Source organism: Panulirus ornatus, chromosome 8 (genome assembly GCF_036320965.1).
Source record: "Panulirus ornatus isolate Po-2019 chromosome 8, ASM3632096v1, whole genome shotgun sequence".
NCBI lineage: Eukaryota > Metazoa > Arthropoda > Malacostraca > Decapoda > Palinuridae > Panulirus > Panulirus ornatus.
Genome location: NC_092231.1, coordinates 51,246,020 through 51,258,424, shown reverse-complemented (window position 1 = coordinate 51,258,424; position 12,405 = coordinate 51,246,020).

Below are 12,405 nucleotides of genomic sequence, written 5' to 3'. Positions count from 1 at the left end.
GACTTGTGGACACCAGAGGAAACCATCATTATAATGTCTTGTGTCACCAACATGTATCTATAATACTTCTATAACCAGCATGATCATGAAGGTTATAACAACATTATCCTTGTGTCACCAACATGTATCTATAATACTTCTATAACCAGCATGATCAAGAAGGTTATAACAACATTATCCTTGTGTCACCAACATGTATCTATAATACTTCTATAACCAGCATGATCAAGAAGGTTATAACAACATTATCCTTGTGTCACCAACATGTATCTATAATACTTCTATAACCAGCATGATCAAGAAGGTTATAACAACATTATCCTTGTGTCACCAACATGTATCTATAATACTTCTATAACCAGCATGATCAAGAAGGTTATAACAACATTATCCTTGTGTCACCAACATGTATCTATAATACTTCTATAACCAGCATGATCAAGAAGGTTATAACAACATTATCCTTGTGTCACCAACATGTATCTATAATACTTCTATAACCAGCATGATCAAGAAGGTTATAACAACATTATCCTTGTGTCACCAACATGTATCTATAATACTTCTATAACCAGCATGATCAAGAAGGTTATAACAACATTATCCTTGTGTCACCAACATGTATCTATAATACTTCTATAACCAGCATGATCAAGAAGGTTATAACAACATTATCCTTGTAGTTGTTGGATCAGTGTAGAGCAGAGCAATACCTGGTGAACATTACTTCCTGGTTGGTGGCCGCCATAAATACCACCAGTGTTTATAAGCTCACACATCACCAGGGGTTAAGATATGGTGTTATCCCTCACTGCTCTATATAGCACCAGCCACGGTGGCTGGGCCTCCAGCTTATACCTCACTCCTACTCTTCTATATCCCTAACTTCCTTGTGATCATCTCACTTTGAATAACTAGATCTTCACATAACAGTTGTTTGTTGTTGTTGTTGTTGTTGTTGTTGTTGTTGTTGTTGTTGTTGTTACATGTTGTAGGTTTATGTTCTGCCACTGGACGACTCGTTCTCTGATCTTACCCAACAGATAAATGTTTGTGTCGAGACTCGTCAGGTGTTTATCATACGGAGTCTGTAACACGTAAGTCTGTCTATCGTTCACTATACTGGATAGTAACTGGTAAAGGTTATTAAAGATATCTACACCAGAATCTGTGCCACACAACAAAACATACAAATCACGATATTTGCAACATGATAACATGTTTGACCATCAGCAGGTAAGGTCATCAAGCCGCACCATACATACGTCAGACAGTAACATCAGTTGTATAACAGGATGTATATATGTTGTTGGATTTAAGGGCTATCACCTAAAGGTCATGAAGCCAGAATGTGAACCATAAGTTCAACATAAAATGATGGTCCAGGTCCAGCAGGTAGCTGCATATGAAGCTATGAATGTCTGTCTTGATTACTGACGACGTAGAGGGAAGGGTTTGGCAGGAAGGGGAGTGTGGTGGAGTTTGCTGGAGGGTTCTCGGGAGTGTTGTGAGGAAGAGATAGAAAAACAGACTGAAAGGAGGAGGGTAACAAGTCCTTGGCCTCAACCCAGGTGCTACATTGTCACTCAAGCAAGACATCTAAGATAATCATACCTGCGGTAAAGGTCATGTTATAACCATCAGTCGAATCATCTTGAACAGTTTTCCCAGAGGTTCAAGATAATTCTAAGATCATACACGCTCTCACCCTGTTCGTACGACGAATGGTGGAGTCAAACGAACAGCGACATATGGAAGGTGAGTAGGTAATGAATCCTTTATATGTTCCACTTTAAAGTCAGCTAACAATCCTTTCCACGTATTATTGTGTGAACAGATGGAACAATCTAATATATACACATGTACACACAACAAAAAAACTATCGCGCAGAGGGGGTCTGAAGACGTGTGTAATGATCACTGACCTACCTGTTGTACCATGCCGGTAGGGTTGGTATACGTGCCTGGAAGCCACAGGTTTCCAGAGTCCTATGCTAGACCCATGTAAGTTACGTGCCACAAGAGCGGCATTATATTATTAACAATAAAATTACATCATACAAGGCAGTACGAACCCCTACTTTTGAATTGGTGTGTGTAATATAGCTGTGAGACACACACAGCTATATGCGGCAACCCCCGGGGGCATGTGGTAGCTGCAGCATACCTCAATGTGATGCCAGGTAAACACAATAGCTTCATATTGTATAGGTGTAATTTGGGAAGAATATGTTTTACTATTGATATTGTATTATTCTATAGCACATCTGGGTTCGTGGCAGTCCATAAAGGTTATCTTACACCGCCATTTCGTGTCCATGCAGGAAATGTAATGAGACATGCGATATATTTTTGAAACGATGAAACAGCGCGGGTATAGTTCACTGCGAGCTAATGTCGAAAGGTTGTTTTTGTGGTATATCTAATTTTACCATGGAGACCTCACAAGCGACACGTGAAGCTATTCTACAGCTTCATAATGAGGGCTACATCGACTCTGAAATTGGGAGACGTCTTGGTATTCACGGTCAACCGTAGCACGATGGATTCACCGACAGGCAGAGTTGGGCAACACAGACAACAGGCATCGGCGTGGGCGCCCACCTTGCACAACCCCAGGTAATGATGTTGCATATATAGGTATACTGGACCACTTGATGTTATGTAAACAACCACATCACATGTTATATTTGCAATATGTCATCCTTTCCCTAGGCCATAGCAGCTGTCATTACTGCTCACGCCCCCTTCACGCCCGACGCTAGCAACATTCGGGATACTCTTGGTCTGCAGTGCACGCCTCAAACTGTCCGAAACAGACATCACTCTGAGGGGCTACGTGGTCGCATACCAGCAACAAAACCTGTGTTAAGTGAGGCAAACATGGAGAGCAGGGTGGAGTATGCGTTGGAGTATGCGGACAAGCCACATCAGTTTTGGGAGAACGTCATCTTTTGTGATGAAAAAACCTTCTGCAGCGATGGTCCCCCTGCAAACAAACATGTTTGGCGGCATCCTAACACCAGGTTAGCTCTTTCTCTGTCTGTCTGTCTCACACACACACACACACACACACACACACACACACACACACACACACACACAGAGGTTATGCTATATAACATATTTTCCATTTTATAATGACAATTTATGGTGAGGCCAACTTGAACAACCGTTCCGGAAGTGCTTTGAAACCATGGTGCCACGGCCACCACAGTGGTTTGCTGCTTGAAACGTCCTGTTGTGCTGCAGTATTACATTGGAGTTATGCACACTCATTATTTTTTAAGTGAATAACAGTGATCATGATCACTTTATACGGCATATGTAAATACTGTAGCAATAATCTCCATTTACGATGTGATATCATAATAAATAATTATTATATATTAAGTTAGTTAATATTTTTTAATTTACTAGTTATTATCGTAATCTATATTGCAGCAACAGTTGCACTAATATCATTAAGACACACGTGTGTCTTATGTAATTTTATACATTTTATATAACCAGATACGAGACACAACATGTGGTGGGTAGCAGGAGGAGTGGCGGCGCGCGTCAGTGCAGGACTATTTGGTTGGATCCATCCATGGTGCTGGTGTCGGTGAGTTGGTGGATGTCGGGCCTGGCCACTTGACCGGACCTAGATACGTTGAGATACTGGAGGAGGTCCTGCTACCTTCAGTGGGGGCTATGCTGTTTCCAGAGCCGGAGCCATTTTACCTCGTCCAAGATAACAGCCCACTTCACACATCCAGGGTTGTAAAGGCGTGGTATGCTCGCCATCCACGTATAACAGTGTGCCACATCCTGCAAAATCGCCTGATCTCAACCCGATAGAGCACGTATGGGCGGCCATGCAGAAAGGCCTGCCTGACCGACAACATCGATGTCGTGCTACAGTCGTAAATGATACTTTACAAGCATGGGAACATCTACGAAGCCCTTCTGGTAGGAACTTAACGCAGACGTTAGTGGCATCCATGCCTCGAAGGCTCAATGAAGTGTTGGCAACGGGAGGAGGTTATACCAAGTATTGAAATAATAAAATTTACAGTCAAAGATTACTTCCTTAACCTCCAACAACATGTCTATGGTCATGTTATATAGAAATCTGATTTTCACTGTTAAAGGGAAGTTAACTAATGCAGATCCATGAAAAGAGTCATTACTTTTCATGTTGGTTTACTAAATACTATGATGTGTTGCCAGGTTTGTGACATACTGTTATCAGTCACACAGGTGATACTACATATTACGTGAGGTTGCTGATTAATCTAAACCAGCAGACAGATAAATCACCGCCGGTATGAAGCAGGGTGTCGTAGATATCATGTAGTATATTATTTTACACCACGAATTTGACACTTTGCAAGAGATGATGATTACTGCAATATGCCTTACTGTGCAGAATATTACATTTACATGCTCAATTTACGTATCCCATCTACTGTACTACATACGGAAGGATATATCGTTGCCATTAGATAGGTGAGGACACCCACAGGCAGGGACATCAGGGCTACCACCATCTCACAGGAAAATATTGACTGTTCCATTATTCCACGTCTGGTGCATCATTTTGTTTCGTACAAAAAACGCGCGATAGTTTTTTTTCTGTCTGTACCCAACGTGTGTTGTTGGGCATTATAATCGTCCGATAATGATAATGATTAAATCTTATTTCCTGATCTTATCAGTTATAAAACCAGATATATGAAATATCTTTCGTTGACCATATTTTTGTCTACAGTTCAGTATGTACATGTGTGTGTGGTCTTAAGATTTAAGTGACTAAGTATTGCAATTCACTGGCAGGTATGGTGTGCATTATCACCGAGCCTGAGTCTCAAAGATCAAGGTCATGGGTTCGAATCTCCAACATTCAGTATGTTCATCCAACGTTATAGTGAAGATCTTGACGATGAATTAGGATTTTAACATTATCTGAAAGCGATGGGTCAAAGATCAGTGATTTTAAGAGTTTAGTGAGATAGTATTGAAGTGGAGAGTGTAGTGGCTGAGGCCAAGAACCAGTGGTGTCCAGAGAGTAGTGAAGATAATGACCCTTGTCCTGCCCCATTAGGTCAGGTCAAATGGCACTTAGCGAGGTAGCGAGTTAGAGTCAAGAACAGAGGCAAGTATTTTGGGAGCAAGTGAGTGAGTGTGTCAGCAGTTATGATGTAAGAGACCAGGTATTAGTGATGGTGATTTAAATGTGAAGGTAAGTAATGTGGCAGTGGAGGTATAACTGAGGTGCATGGAAATGGTGAACAACTTGTGTTGTGTGTGTGTAAAGGACTGGTGATTGGGAATACCTGGTTTGTAAAATGTGATATACATAAATATACGTATGTGAGTAGGAGAGATGGCCAGCGGGCATGACTGGATTACATGTTAATTGAAAGACGTGTAAAAGAAAGACTTTTGGATGTAAATGTGCTGAAAGGGGCAGCTGGTGTGATGTTTGATCACCATCTTGTGGAGACGACAGTGAAGATCTGAAGAGGTTTTCGAATGAGGAAACAATGTCGGGGAGAAGAGGTGGCGAGAGGAAGTGAACTTGGAAAAGAGACTTGTGTGAAGAAATACCAAGAGAGATTGAGTGCCACATACACTCTTACTGTGTAAATATCCCTTTCTATGAGATGACGTAAAGATGTTGATGAACAGAAGAGTTGGGATATGACATGAAAAAGTTGGAGAATAAATGAAGGAAAGATTGAGATATACAGATGACTGGCGGACCGCCATGATGGTTGTCAATCTAGCCAGCTGGGTTATTATTTATAAGTTGTGTTTAGTTGTAGGTCCAAGTTTGTTGTCATGATATAATGTTGACTGCCAGTGAGTACCTGGCTGGCGCGGGTGCCACAAGGCTGGGTCAAGTGTAGTGTAAGTGTGGTCTAGGGATGGTGTGTGTACCACTTGTAGATGATGGGCCGCATCATGACCTGCCGGTTATAACATCTTGACCAAGATCTTCTCCACCTGCTGCTGCTGCTACACTTGCAACTCTCCTTTTTTAAGGCCGTTTTTATGCTTCATGTAACTTTGTCTTTTCTAAATTATTCTAAAGCTATAACTATAAAGTTATTTTTACTATGTAGTTTCTGTGAAAATATACTCTGAAAGCACATCGCTGTCGTCTTCCAGGCATTGCCCATCTGATACAATAATTGGTGGCAGGTGACAGTTGATATAGAACGGTTGTGGCCAGTGTGACCACGTGGGGTTTGTAACTGGTTGAGGCCAGCGTGACCACGTGGGCTTGTGACTGGTTGAGGTCAGCGTGACCACGTGCGGCTTGTGACTGGTTGAGGTCAGCGTGACCACGTGCGGCTTGTGACTGGTTGAGGTCAGCGTGACCATGTGGGGCTTGTGACTGGTTGAGGCCAGCGTGACCACTTGCAGTTGTGACTGGTTGAGGCCAGCGTGGCTACGTGGGGTTGTGACTGGTTGAGGACAGTGTGACCACTGGTGTTGTGACTGGTTGAGGCCAGCGTGACCACGTGAGGTTGTGACTGGCTGAGGCCAGCGTGACCACGTGGTGCTGTGACTGGTTAAGGCCAGCATGACCACATGGTGCTCTGACTGTTTGAGGCCAGGGTGACCACATGAGTTTGTGACTGGTTGAAGCCAGCGTGACCACTGGGGTTGTGACTGGTTGAGGCTAGCGTGACTACGTAGGGTTGTGACTGGTTGAGGCCAGTGTGACCACGTGGGGCTTGTGACTGGTTTAGGCAAGAGTGACCACGTGGGGCTTGTGACTGGCTGAGGCCAGTGTGACCACGTGGTGCTGTGACTGGTTGTGGTCGGCGTCCACAAGGTCGTTATCTTAGTATTTCAGGAACGGAGGAAGATCCACAGTGGACGTTTTACAAACACAATGTTGAATCATCACAACTTTTACCGAATCTGATTGAAATCAATGAATGAAATATTTCAAATATGAAAAAATAAGACAAAAGAAAAAGAATGTTTATTAATTCTTTCATTTTTTTACGATTATCTGAAATAATTGCCAGATGCTCCAACCTTAGTAACAGTTTCTCTTTGTCTCATGTAGTCAAAAAATACCTACCTGTCTTTATCATGATTGGAAATGATCAATGAATCATTACATTTACTTTGACTCCAATTGGCTCTTCCATTATCTATATATGATGAAATTTGTCCATAGAAATTAAAGGTCAGAGGAGGATAGATAGTTCTACTTTTTCATGACTAATGGTGTTGTTCTTTGACAATATGCTGTACTGACCTAAGTTTATACGTATTACAGTAACGATGTGAGAAGGTGATGATATTCCAGGTAAAGGTACAGATTACATCAGTAAACATACCTCTTACATAACTAACCCTGCCTGCCACCTGTGAGAGAAAGAAACTCTCATGATCTTAATGTGTTCATTTGGAAGGATTCTCATGCCTGGTATCAAGGAAATGATATGCATACTGTAATACAGTGATCAATATTGTACGTCATAATGTAAGTGTTGTGTGACTAACTATAGCTGTAATATTACCTGTTCATTCTTGCTACTAACACATGACACCAAGTTGTCTGTTAGTCTTATTTTCTTTTTTTTTTTTTTTTGCTTTGTTGCTGTCTCCCGCATTTGCGAGGTAGCGCAAGGAAACAGAAGAAAGAAATGGCCCAACCCACCCCCATACACATGTATATACATACGTCCACACACGCAAATATACATAACTACACATCTTTCCATGGTTTACCCCAGACGCTTCACATGCCCTGATTCAATCCACTGACAGCACGTCAACCCCGGTATACCACATCGATCCAATTCACTCTATTCCTTGCCCTCCTTTCACCCTCCTGCATGTTCAGGCCCTGATCACACAAAATCTTTTTCACTCCATCTTTCCACCTCCAATTTGGTCTCCCACTTCTCTTCGTTCCCTCCACCTCCGACACATATATCCTCTTGGTCAATCTTTCCTCACTCATTCTCTCCATGTGCCCAAACCATTTCAAAACACCCTCTTCTGCTCTCTTAACCATGCTCTTTTTATTTCCACACATCTCTCTTACCCTTACGTTACTTACTCGATCAAACCACCTCACACCACACATTGTCCTCAAACATCTCATTTCCAGCACATCCATCCTCCTGCGCACAACTCTATCCATAGACCACGCCTCGCAACCATACAACATTGTTGGAACCACTATTCCTTCAAACATACCCATTTTTGCTTTCCGAGATAATGTTCTCGACTTCCACACATTCTTTAAGGCTCCCAGGATTTTCGCCCCCTCCCCCACCCTATGATCTACTTCCGCTTCCATGGTTCCATCCGCTGCCAAATCCACTCCCAGATATCTAAAACACTTTACTTCCTCCAGTTTTTCTCCATTCAAACTTACCTCCCAATTGACTTCCCTCAACCCTACTGTACCTAATAACCTTGCTCTTATTCACATTTACTCTTAACTTTCTTCTTTCACACACTTTACCAAACTCAGTTACCAGCTTCTGCAGTTTCTCACATGAATCAGCCACCAGCGCTGTATCATCAGCGAACAACAACTGACTCACTTCCCAAGCTCTCTCATCCCCAACAGACTTCATACTTGCCCCTCTTTCCAAAACTCTTGCATTTACCTCCCTAACAACCCCATCCATAAACAAATTCAACAACCATGGAGACATCACACACCCCTGTCGCAAACCTACATTCACTGAGAACCAATCACTTTCCTCTCTTCCTACACGTACACATGCCATACATCCTCGATAAAAACTTTTCACTGCTTCTAACAACTTGCCTCCCACACCATATATTCTTAATACCTTCCAGAGAGCATCTCTATCAACTCTATCATATGCCTTCTCCAGATCCATAAATGCTACATACAAATCCATTTGCTTTTCTAAGTATTTCTCACATACATTCTTCAAAGCAAACACCTGATCCACACATCCTCTACCACTTCTGAAACCACACTGCTCTTCCCCAATCTGATGCTCTGTACATGCCTTCACCCTCTCAATCAATACCCTCCCATATAATTTACCAGGATTACTCAACAAACTTATACCTCTGTAATTTGAGCACTCACTCTTATCCCCTTTGCCTTTGTACAATGGCACTATGCACGCATTCCGCCAATCCTCAGGCACCTCACCATGAGTCATTTTATTTATTTATTTATTATACTTTGTCGCTGTCTCCCGCGTTTGCGAGGTAGCGCAAGGGAACAGACGAAAGAAATGGCCCAACCCCCCCCCATACACATGTATATACATACGTCCACACACGCAAATATACATACCTATACAGCTTTCCATGGTTTACCCCAGACGCTTCACATGCCTTGATTCAATCCACTGACAGCACGTCAACCCCGGTATACCACATCGCTCCAATTCACTCTATTCCTTGCCCTCCTTTCACCCTCCTGCATGTTCAGGCCCCGATCACACAAAATCTTTTTCACTCCATCTTTCCACCTCCAATTTGGTCTCCCTCTTCTCCTTGTTCTCTACAGCTCCGACACATATATCCTCTTGGTCAATCTTTCCTCACTCATCCTCTCCATATGCCCAAACCACTTCAAAACACCCTCCTCTGCTTTCTCAACCACGCTCTTTTTATTTCCAACATCTCTCTTACCCTTACATTACTCACTCGATCAAACTACCTCACACCACACATTGTCCTCAAACATCTCATTTCCAGCACATCCATCCTCCTGGGCACAACTCTATCCATAGCCCACGCCTCGCAACCAGACAGCATTGTTGGAACCACTATTCCTTCAAACATACCCATTTTTGCTTTCCGAGATAATGTTCTCGACTTCCACACATTCTTCAAGGCCCCAAGGATTTTCGCCCCCTCCCCCACCCTATGATCCACTTCCGCTTCCATGGTTCCATCCGCTGCCAGATCCACTCCCAGATATCTAAAACACTTCACTTCCTCCAGTTTTTCTCCATTCAAACTCACCTCCCAATTGACTTGACCCTCAACCCTACTGTACCTAATAACCTTGCTCTTATTCACATTTACTCTTAACTTTCTTCTTCCACACACTTTTCCAAACTCAGTCACCAGCTTCTGCAGTTTCTCACATGAATCAGCCACCAGCGCTGTATCATCAGCGAACAACAACTGACTCACTTCCCAAGCTCTCTCATCCCCAACAGACTTCATACTTGCCCCTCTTTCCAAAACTCTTGCATTTACCTCCCTAACAACCCCATCCATAAACAAATTAAACAACCATGGAGACATCACACACCCCTGCCGCAAACCTACATTCACTGAGGGTGGTGAGAGTAAGTGAGCTTGAGAAGGAGACCTGTGTGAGGAAGTACCAGGAGAGTCTGAGTACAGAATGGAAAAAGGTGAGAACAATGGAAGTAAGGGGAGTGGGGGAGGAATGGGATGTATTTAGGGAATCAGTGATGGATTGCGCAAAAGGTGCTTGTGGCATGAGAAGAGTGGGAGGTGGGTTCATTAGAAAGGGTAGTGAGTGGTGGGATGAAGAAGTAAGAGTATTAGTGAAAGAGAAGAGAGAGGCATTTGGACGATTTTTGCAGGGAAAAAATGCAATTGAGTGGGAGATGTATAAAAGAAAGAGACTGGAGGTCAAGAGAAAGGTGCAAGAGGTGAAAAAAGGGCAAATGAGAGTTGGGGTCAGAGAGTATCATTAAATTTTAGGGAGAATAAAAAGATGTTCTGGAAGGAGGTAAATAAAGTGCGTAAAACAAGGGAGCAAATGGGAACTTCAGTGAAGGGCGCAAATGGGGAGGTGATAACAAGTAGTGGTGATGTGAGAAGGAGATGGAGTGAGTATTTTGAAGGTTTGTTGAATGTGTTTGATGATAGAGTGGCAGATATAGGGTGTTTTGGTCGAGGTGGTGTGCAAAGTGAGAGGGTTAGGGAAAATGATTTGGTAAACAGAGAAGAGGTAGTGAAAGCTTTGCGGAAGATGAAAGCCGGCAAGGCAGCAGGTTTGGATGGTATTGCAGTGGAATTTATTAAAAAAGGGGGTGACTGTATTGTTGACTGGTTGGTAAGGTTATTTAATGTATGTATGACTCATGGTGAGGTGCCTGAGGATTGGCGGAATGCGTGCATAGTGCCATTGTACAAAGGCAAAGGGGATAAGAGTGAGTGCTCAAATTACAGAGGTATAAGTTTGTTGAGTATTCCTGGTAGATTATATGGGAGGGTATTGATTGAGAGGGTGAAGGCATGTACAGAGCATCAGATTGGGGAAGAGCAGTGTGGTTTCAGAAGTGGTAGAGGATGTGTGGATCAGGTGTTTGCTTTGAAGAATGTATGTGAGAAATACTTAGAAAAGCAAATGGATTTGTATGTAGCATTTATGGATCTGGAGAAGGCATATGATAGAGTTGATAGAGATGCTCTGTGGAAGGTATTAAAAATATATGGTGTGGGAGGAAAGTTGTTAGAAGCAGTGAAAAGTTTTTATCGAGGATGTAAGGCATGTGTACGTGTAGGAAGAGAGGAAAGTGATTGGTTCTCAGTGAATGTAGGTTAGTCTTATTACGTACATTAATACACTGTTGTCTTGGCTTTACATCTCTACTAATGATGACACCTAAATCCTTGTCCTGCCTTGATAGTTTTATTTCCACAACTTAAGATGATACTGTAGTTTGCCTGCTATGTGTACACAGTGTAAACATATGTCTACGGTGAAATCACTGGCCATTGTACACTGACGTTGTTCAGCAATGTAGACCCAGGAGAGAACCTTAGACAGCATTACGGTATTTTGTGATGGACGAAAACTTGACTCAATACAAGAAAAATAATTACACCTTTACTGATTCTGAGAACCTATCATTGATTGTCATAGAATCCAGATGTAAAATGTATATTGCTACCAGATTTCTATAGAAAGTACGTGAGACATTGTATTTAAGCAAATTATCTAATACGATAATGAATAAAATCCCATAACTTTTCTGTAGCACAGGGTACAGAAATGTATGTAACGTGAAACCGGTAGAATCAACATGTCTAACATAAAGATTTCTATTTTGCAGATAACATAAATGTTTTACATGTAGAAATCAGTAATATCTTCAACAGCCTAAACATAATACCATCAAATTTTATATTACAAGGTTTTCATCCGGCTTTTACCCATTAAAACGATATTGCCTACAGAAAAGTGATATAGTTATTATCAGCACAAGGTTTACAAGGTTTTAAACAAGTTATGAGTTCATATTCTTCAAAACTTTAGTTCGATCCTTTATGTACCCTTTGTAAAATAGACCTGTTTATTTTACTGTGATGAACACTAATGAAAGAATTATCCGCGTGTTACTTAGAAATATCATTTATGAATTAAACTAAAGTATTTTTCAGAGAAAATCTATATTGATA